The sequence below is a fragment of the Cupressus sempervirens genome, chromosome 3, assembly GCF_028749045.1.
Source record: "Cupressus sempervirens isolate cs-2001-9-10 chromosome 3, ASM2874904v1, whole genome shotgun sequence".
Taxonomy (NCBI): Eukaryota; Viridiplantae; Streptophyta; class Pinopsida; order Cupressales; family Cupressaceae; genus Cupressus; species Cupressus sempervirens.
The window spans coordinates 1,124,671,737-1,124,679,602 of record NC_143120.1 but is presented as its reverse complement, the minus strand read 5'-3'; the positions used below and the strand labels follow the sequence as shown (position 1 = coordinate 1,124,679,602).

The following is a 7,866-nucleotide window of genomic DNA, read 5'->3' as shown; positions in this document are numbered from 1 at the left end:
CATGCATTACACATGGGGACTATTTGATCAATTGCTTTAACACTTTTGATGCAGCAATACCTTTTGGTGGGTATAAGATGAGTGGTCAAGGAAGTAAAAGTTAAAATAAGTGGGATTCAAAAAGATTGACAATAGGTTATAATTAATAAATAATAAGAGACTTAGAGAAAGGAAGAGTTATTTTGGTGACTGAAGGGACACAGTTAGAAATAGAGAAGTTAAATAGGAATTTGATAGAAGTCATGGGGATTCTTCTTTTCCTACATACAGTCAGAGAGCTAGAGTAGAGGAGAGGGCATGTTAGTTTATGTATTTCATTTCATTGCATATAGGGGTTATTATTTAGAGTTCTGTAATAGATTTGACAATAAACTATGAGCAAATAAATCTGAGCATTATATTTGTGTGTTCAAAACAGAGAAAATTTTCATTCTGAATCAGAGTGTTTAGTTGTTACTTTTCTCATTATATTTAATCAGAGTGTTGGTATATTTAGTCTTGGACACTATCTTGCATTTTTTGTCAAATATCGGATGTGATGTGGATCATAGTGTTTGCATGCATTCTTATGATGGAAATTGGAATATTTAACTAGCACTCCATTTTTCCTTTTGCATTGTATCTACATTAACAAATTCTTCATATTGCATTACCAATACTGAGGAGTCATAAGCTTGTGAATTCCTTGGATTCGCTAGGTTTAGGATTATTGACATTAGATTTCCACAATCCATTGATAATATTCTAGAGTTTTTCTAGAATTTGATTGTGTAGCATTTTTTAGCATCAACATTTCAGATTGCACATAGTGATCCATCATTAGGATGAATAGCTAGAGAATAGAATATTAAGTTTTTCACCCTGCTGTTCTATTCTGTAGCTATTCATCCTGATGATGGATCACTGTGTGTGATCTGAAATGTTGATGCTAAAAAATGCTACACAATCAAATTCTAGAAAAACTCCAAAATATTAGGTTTAGGATCTCAAATCTGCCTGAGTTAGTCCTGCCTAGGATTAACTTGGTTTCTCCTCTTCTGTTCTTAGGTTAAGAATGCACCCAGTTAGTTTAGGAAATTAAAAAAATTCATTGCATATCATACTATAAGGGAGTTGTACCTTTTGATTAAGAGGAAATCTATCAAACCCATTATAGATTATCCAAATGTTGGCATCTAATTATTCTTTCAGATTTGGGCATTTTGGGAGTTTATTCAAAAGAACAATTTGTTTACCAATAGATATTTGGCGACTCTGTTGGGGAGAACTTTCAAGTTACATTTTCTAGTTTTCCCTTTTTATAACTAGTCTCGTGGAGATAAGGTACTTGCCACAGGGATCAGGCTTTTAGCCCTGCAGTCTCAACCAACTTAAGAAGAAGAATTCAAAGTTAATGACTGGAAGTTTTTATTGAGGAAAGAGAGAGGAGAAAATTGGTGTTGATGTTTGCTTCCTCAGTAGTTATAGATATCTCTACTATCTAGAGATTGGCGACTCCATTTTGATTCTCATAACTTTGGGTGAGAAGTTCAGTGTCTACATTTTCAAATTTTATTATCTCTGACTTGCAGAGATTGACATCTTTGTTGATTAAAAAGGACCATGCATATTAAAATGTTGAAAGGAAGGAGACCAAACCCTTCCCTTATAGAACTCCATCACACTACTGATCCTGTGTTGCATGATATGTTTGAAACTTGGAGAAAAAGCATCAGTCATGGAGTAAAGATGAATCTAAGTGTTAATGAAGATCATGCAACTATTCTATTATGGAAAAGTATCTATGCAAGATATCACCTGCTGAAAAAGGTGGAAGTGAAGACCAAACTGTTACAACATTATAAAGAAAAGACATTGCATCCAAGTAAGGAACTAAAGGTGGATGATAATGAAGCTTCAGAGATCCCACATGATCACATCTCTTACAATTTTTTAGTTTTGAGTGAACAAGAAGTTCAATCAAGAAAGAAAACCAGAAGAAAACCCACATTCAAAGAGATAGACGCTGAAAGTGACTTCAATTTACATTTCCTTTGGACTACGTTTAAACAAAGTATAGCTAAAGCTGAAGAAAAAGGATTAGAATCTTTCAAAGATTATCAATCTTCTCAGCTGTTAAAGTTTATACATCAAAGGTACTTTAATATTCAAGATCAAAGAAGAAAAGAAATGTATTGTTCAACCCATGTACCTGATGAAAAACCAATAAATAAAGAGCCCATATGAACCAATGGTTCAATTTTTGGAGACCAAGAGATGCCTTGGTTTTTGGAAGCACAACTTTCAGCAAATGAAGACATCCCTCACAGTGATAAAGAATTGGTAAGAAAAGTAGACAAAGAAGTTTTTCCCATGCCTTCATTTATTCCTAATTTAAAAGGTTTTAGATTTGAAGAAAATAAAGATAAAATTTCCCATGAATTTTCTTTTAAAATCATCTGATGGTTAATGCACTTCCAGAACATGGAAAGTTTAACTTCTTTGAAAATTCTAGCAAAAATGATTTTCAATTTGCAAAGGTTGATAATGATCTTATGTTAAAATCTATTTGTCTTGAAGAAGATGCAATGGATAGCCCTCTTGATGAATTTTGTATTGAAGAGGAAGTGAGATCATGTTTTGCCAAATCTGAAAATATGGTTGAAGAGATGATAAGAAGAGTTGAAAAAGAGGACCTTTCCATCTTTTCCTCCTCTTTTGATGATAATAGTTGTAGATTAGGAGAAATAAATGAGGATCATGCTTCAAATATTTTCTCTCCTAAAAATTATCTTGAGACTGATGTGCTATCAAAAGGTGAAATCCCTGGTGTTATTGAAGAACATGGTAGGGTTAACTCTTCATCCATTAGAGTTGATACGGATCCAATGCAAGAACCACTCTTTTTGCAGGCTAATGCAATACTGGGTTTTCCTAATCATATGGATACACGTGAAAGGCTGCAATATGTTTTGATGATCATCTTGCCAAACTTGAAAATGTTGTTGAAGAGATGATTGTAGCAATAAATTGTGAAGAAGAGTCTTCAAATGTTAATGAAGTATTGCTGCATCATTAAGAAGATAAAGAGCTTGATCCTGGTTCTTTTTGTTCTAAAATGGAGGTTGATCAAACCATGACGTCGGCATGGGAATCTTCTTCCATAGTTAATCTAGGTATTGAAATTTATAATTCAGATGAATATCTTGCAGAATTGACAATTGTGACAAATGAAGAAGATGTTTCAATCTGAATGGAACTTGTGTATCATGAAGAGTCATCTTGTTTCAATTTTACTTTAGAACATGAAGTTGGTAAAGTGAATACCTATGACCAATATGATGCCATTTCATTTCTAGAATCTCTTAAATGCTCCAATTTTCTCAATCCTAGTTTAATTGTTCATATCTCTACTAAGGATGATATGGTTGATATAAGTAGATGTGATTATGTTCCGGTAGTGCATTTAGAGTCTGGTGAATACTTTTCTCCTTCATAGAAGATGGTTCAACATATGAAAGATGGAGTACAAAAAAGTATAGAAGATCCAGATATTTATAATGAGGCATGGTTATTTGGAAAAGTCCTATGGGTCATCATGTTGCAGATAGCTTTTGGACTCAAGTTCAACAATGAAGGAGTAGCCAAAGGTTACCAGTGCTATTTCAAATTGGTGGAGCATCTTCCTCTATTCAGGAAAGTTTCATACTTCTTTCTCCCTATAAATGGCCACATATGAATCTTTCTTTGCTTTTAGTTCTGCTAGTGAGGTCTCCTCACCTTTTTTAAATAGGTTTTCTTTCCAATTTTGGTGTGTCTAGTGTAGCCTTTCCTTAGTTATTTGAGGTTTTCTCCTACTTTTTTTCAAGTTTTCCCTATTCCCCTTCACCCTCCCTATACACAACTTCTTCTTGTTTTCCCTCTTTTTGGTCCGACTCTGTAGCCCAATGGATAAGGCCTGCTCTATGAAACCTGAGATTTTGGATTCTTTACATACTTTGCAACACATAATCCCCATTCAGAGCTAGCTGTAGGTGTACTTCCAGTCCCCCAATTTTTAATTTTTAAAAGTCATCTCTCATGAAAAGAAATTCCCTTAACGTGTCTCTGAATTTTTCTAACATGTTCTTATGAGGTTGAATTGGTTTGGAGATCCAAAATGCAAATTTCCAACTTTGATCACTTTAGGATTAGAGTGGGATTTGCAACAAAATAAAGCTTTGAAAATGCTCTAGCTAAATATGATAAAGACACTCTAGTAGATAGGAGAAGGTAGCAGCCATGGTGCTTAGAAAAAGAGGCATGAATGCCAGAAAGCACTCTAAAGATCTTGAAGACAATGTTAAATTCATTGAAGCTAGTCTAGTAGATGTTGGAGCTATCATTTGTTGTTGGCACACAACTTATTTCACATCCTAATAAGGCTAATAAAGGTGGAAAAGATGCACTATTTGTTAGTAGCTATAATGGGGGCATTCTTTCCATTGCTAATGGTGTTTCTGGTTGGGCTGATGAAAATGTAGATCCAACTATCTTTCCTAACGAACTAATGGCTAACATATCATATATCCTTGATGACAAGGTGAATGGTGATCCCCAATCTCTACTGCAAAAGGCACATGCAAAAACCTGCTCGACTGGTTCAGCTACATTAATTGTTGCAATGTTGGAAAAACATGGGACAGTTAAAATTGCAAATGTTGGAGATTGTGGACTCCGAATCTTTTGAAAAGGCCATGCAATATTTTTTACATCTCCACAAGAACATTACTTTGATTGCCCTTTCTAGTTGAGCTCTGAGATTGTTGTCCAAACATATAAAGATGCAATGGTGTACAACACTAATATAATGGAGGGCGACATTGTTATCTTGGGATCAAATGGGCTTTTTTATAATGTTTTTGACCATGAAATAGAGAGTGTGGTTAGTAGGTATCAAGGTTCTAACGCAAAATTTGTTAAAAAGGCAACACATCCATTAGTAGATCTTGCAAACACACATGCAAGGGATAGAACATTTGAGTCACCTTACTATTTGGAGGCTAGAATGTAGGGATATGATATTCCAGTGTGGAAGAAGCTACTCAGAATGAAATTTACAGTCTTCTTGTCTTACAGAAGGAAAGCTGGATGATATTACTGTGATAGTGGGGATGGTGGTTAATGCATGAGCCCTTTTCATAGAACCATATCTACTTTTACTTGATGAACCCACTGATCACCTTGATCTAGATGTATTTATATCACTAGCAATATATCTTTTAAAATGGTCAAAAACTTTAATTGTCATCTCACATGCAAGAGAATTTTTGAACATGGTGGTTACAGTTATTTTGACATTTACATGGACAAAAGCTAACAGCTTACAAGGAGGACTGATACATTTGAGAGAATTTGAGATGAGTGTCTCTGTAATTAGAAAAAGCTTTTGAATCAAATGAGTGTACAAGGGCTCACATGCAGGCTTTCACTGACAAGTTTCGTTATAATGTTAAAAGAGCATTGCCTATTCAATTAAGAATTAATGTATTATGACTGATATTTAAATTGAAACTAGTTGACATTGATACTTTGCATTGGATCATGTTGGTGATGTAGATGTCATATTCAATGACCCTAACTACAAGTTTTAATTTCCAACCCCTGAGGATAGACCAAGTGCTCCTATCATCAGTTTTAGTGATGCATCTTTTGGCATCATAGGGAACCTTGCACTTCAACCAATGTACATGTTATCAGATGGTCAGAAAGGTCAAGTTGCATTTGCAAAAATTACCTTCAATAAACATCATATTCTTTTGCTAGATGAGCCTTCAAATCATCTTGATTTTGATGCCATTGAGGCTCTTATTCAAGGGCTTGTTCTCTTCCAAGGAGGGGTTTTTTTGTTTATTCACGATGAACACCTTATACTAGGAAGTGTTCATGAGGCTTGGGGAGTATCTCAAGGCAAGGCTACAGAGCTTGCACACTTCACTTTATTTTTCAATCAGGGCCAATATTGCTACGCTAGATCCCATACATATGTGCATGAAAGCATCTATGATGAATTTGTAGAAAAAGCAAAAGCTCGGTGTTTAAGTCATATTGTTGGTGATCCCTTTTTTAAAAAAAAGTGTAGAACAAGGTCTTCAGATTGACCAGGAGCAGTTCAACAAAATTATGGGTTATATCAAGGCTGGGAAGGAAAGTAGTCCAACTGTTGTAATGGGTGGGAAGCAAATCAGGACTAAGGGCTTCTATATTATGCCGACAATTTTTGTAGATGTTCAAGATGGCATGCCCATAGCCATAGATGAAATATTTTTCCCATTGCAATAAATTATGAAATACAAAAACTTAGATGAAGTTGTGAAGCGTGCAAACATTTCTCAATATGGCTTGGCAGCAGGAGTATTTACTAAGAGTTTAGACACTACCAACAATCTCACTCGTGCATTACACATGGGGATTGTTTGATCAATTGCTTTAACACTTTTGATGCAGCAATACCTTTTGGTGGTATAAGATGAGTGGTCAAGGAAGTAAAAGTTAAAAGAAGTGGGATTCGAAAAGATTGACAATAGGTTATAATTAATAAATAATTAGAGACTTAGAGAAAGGAAGAGTTATTTTGGTGACTGAAGGGACACAGTTAGAAATAGAGAAGTTAAATAGGAATTTGATAGAAGTCATGGGGATTCTTCTTTTCCTGCATACAGTCAGAGAGCTAGAGTAGAGGAGAGGGCATGTCAGTTTATGTATTTCATTTCATTGCATATAGGGGTTATTATTCAAATTTCTGTAATAGATTTGACAATAAACTGTGAGCAAATAAATCTAGGTATTGTATTTGTGCATTCAAAACATAGAAAATTTTCATTCTGAATCAAAGTGTTTAGTTGTTACTTTTCTGATTATATTAATCAGAGTGTTGGTATATTTAGTCTTGGACACTATCTTGCATTTTTTGTCAAATATCGAATGTGATGTGGATCATAGTGTTTGCATGCATTCTTATGATGGAAATTGGAATATTTAACTCGCACTCCATTTTTCTTTCTACATTGTATCTACATTAACAAATTCTTCATATTGCATTACCAATACTGAGGAGTCATAAGATTGTGAATTCTTGGGATTGGCTAAGTTTAGGATCTCAAATCTGCCTGAGTTAGTCCTGCCTAGGATTAACTTTGTTTCTCCTCTTCCATTCTCAGGCTAAGAATGCACCCAGTTAGTTTAGGAAATAAAACAAATTCATTGCATATCATACTATAAGGGAGCTATACCTTTCAATTCAGAGGAAATCTATCAACCCCATGATAGATTATCCAACTATTGGCATCTAATTGTTCTTTCAAATTTGGGCATTTTGGGAGTTTATTCAAAAGAACAATCTATTTACCAACAGATAGATACACTCTAAGTGTATAACCCTTTGACATAAGGGTGAAAATGGGGGAGAAATAAGAAGTGTGGGTGAAATAAGAATATGTATGGGGGAGATCACATATTTGGGGAAGCAGTCAATGGCAAGGGAAAAAGTCAAATCTATTCAGTAGGAGAAATGATTTTGATTCAAATACAAAACAACACAATCAACACAAGGGGAGTTATTGAATTTTGATGTATGATTGATGAAGCATAAAGTTTTTTGCAAAATTTTTAAGTTTTGAAGTTTTGTATGTAAGTGGATATTATCTGAGTTATGCTTGAAAGCCTAAAGGTTATTCATGCATGACTTCATATTTTTCCAATCATGTCAAAGAGGGAGATTGTTAATCTTAGATTAGTTTTGACATATGAGTGAAAATATACTTAAGTCATTTACTTAGTTCCTATCAAACAAGTAATACATGACAAGTGACAAATATTTAGTATGAGCTGAGTAACTAGTAAGTGTTG

The 7,866-nt window shown here is 34.4% G+C and overlaps 1 pseudogene; it reads left to right on the top strand.

Moving 5' to 3' along the window:
- The first annotated feature begins 4,348 nt into the window (after positions 1–4,348).
- On the top strand, positions 4,349–5,150 carry LOC149570764 (putative protein phosphatase 2C 26 pseudogene; annotated as a pseudogene).
- Positions 5,151–7,866: the final 2,716 nt, after the last annotated feature.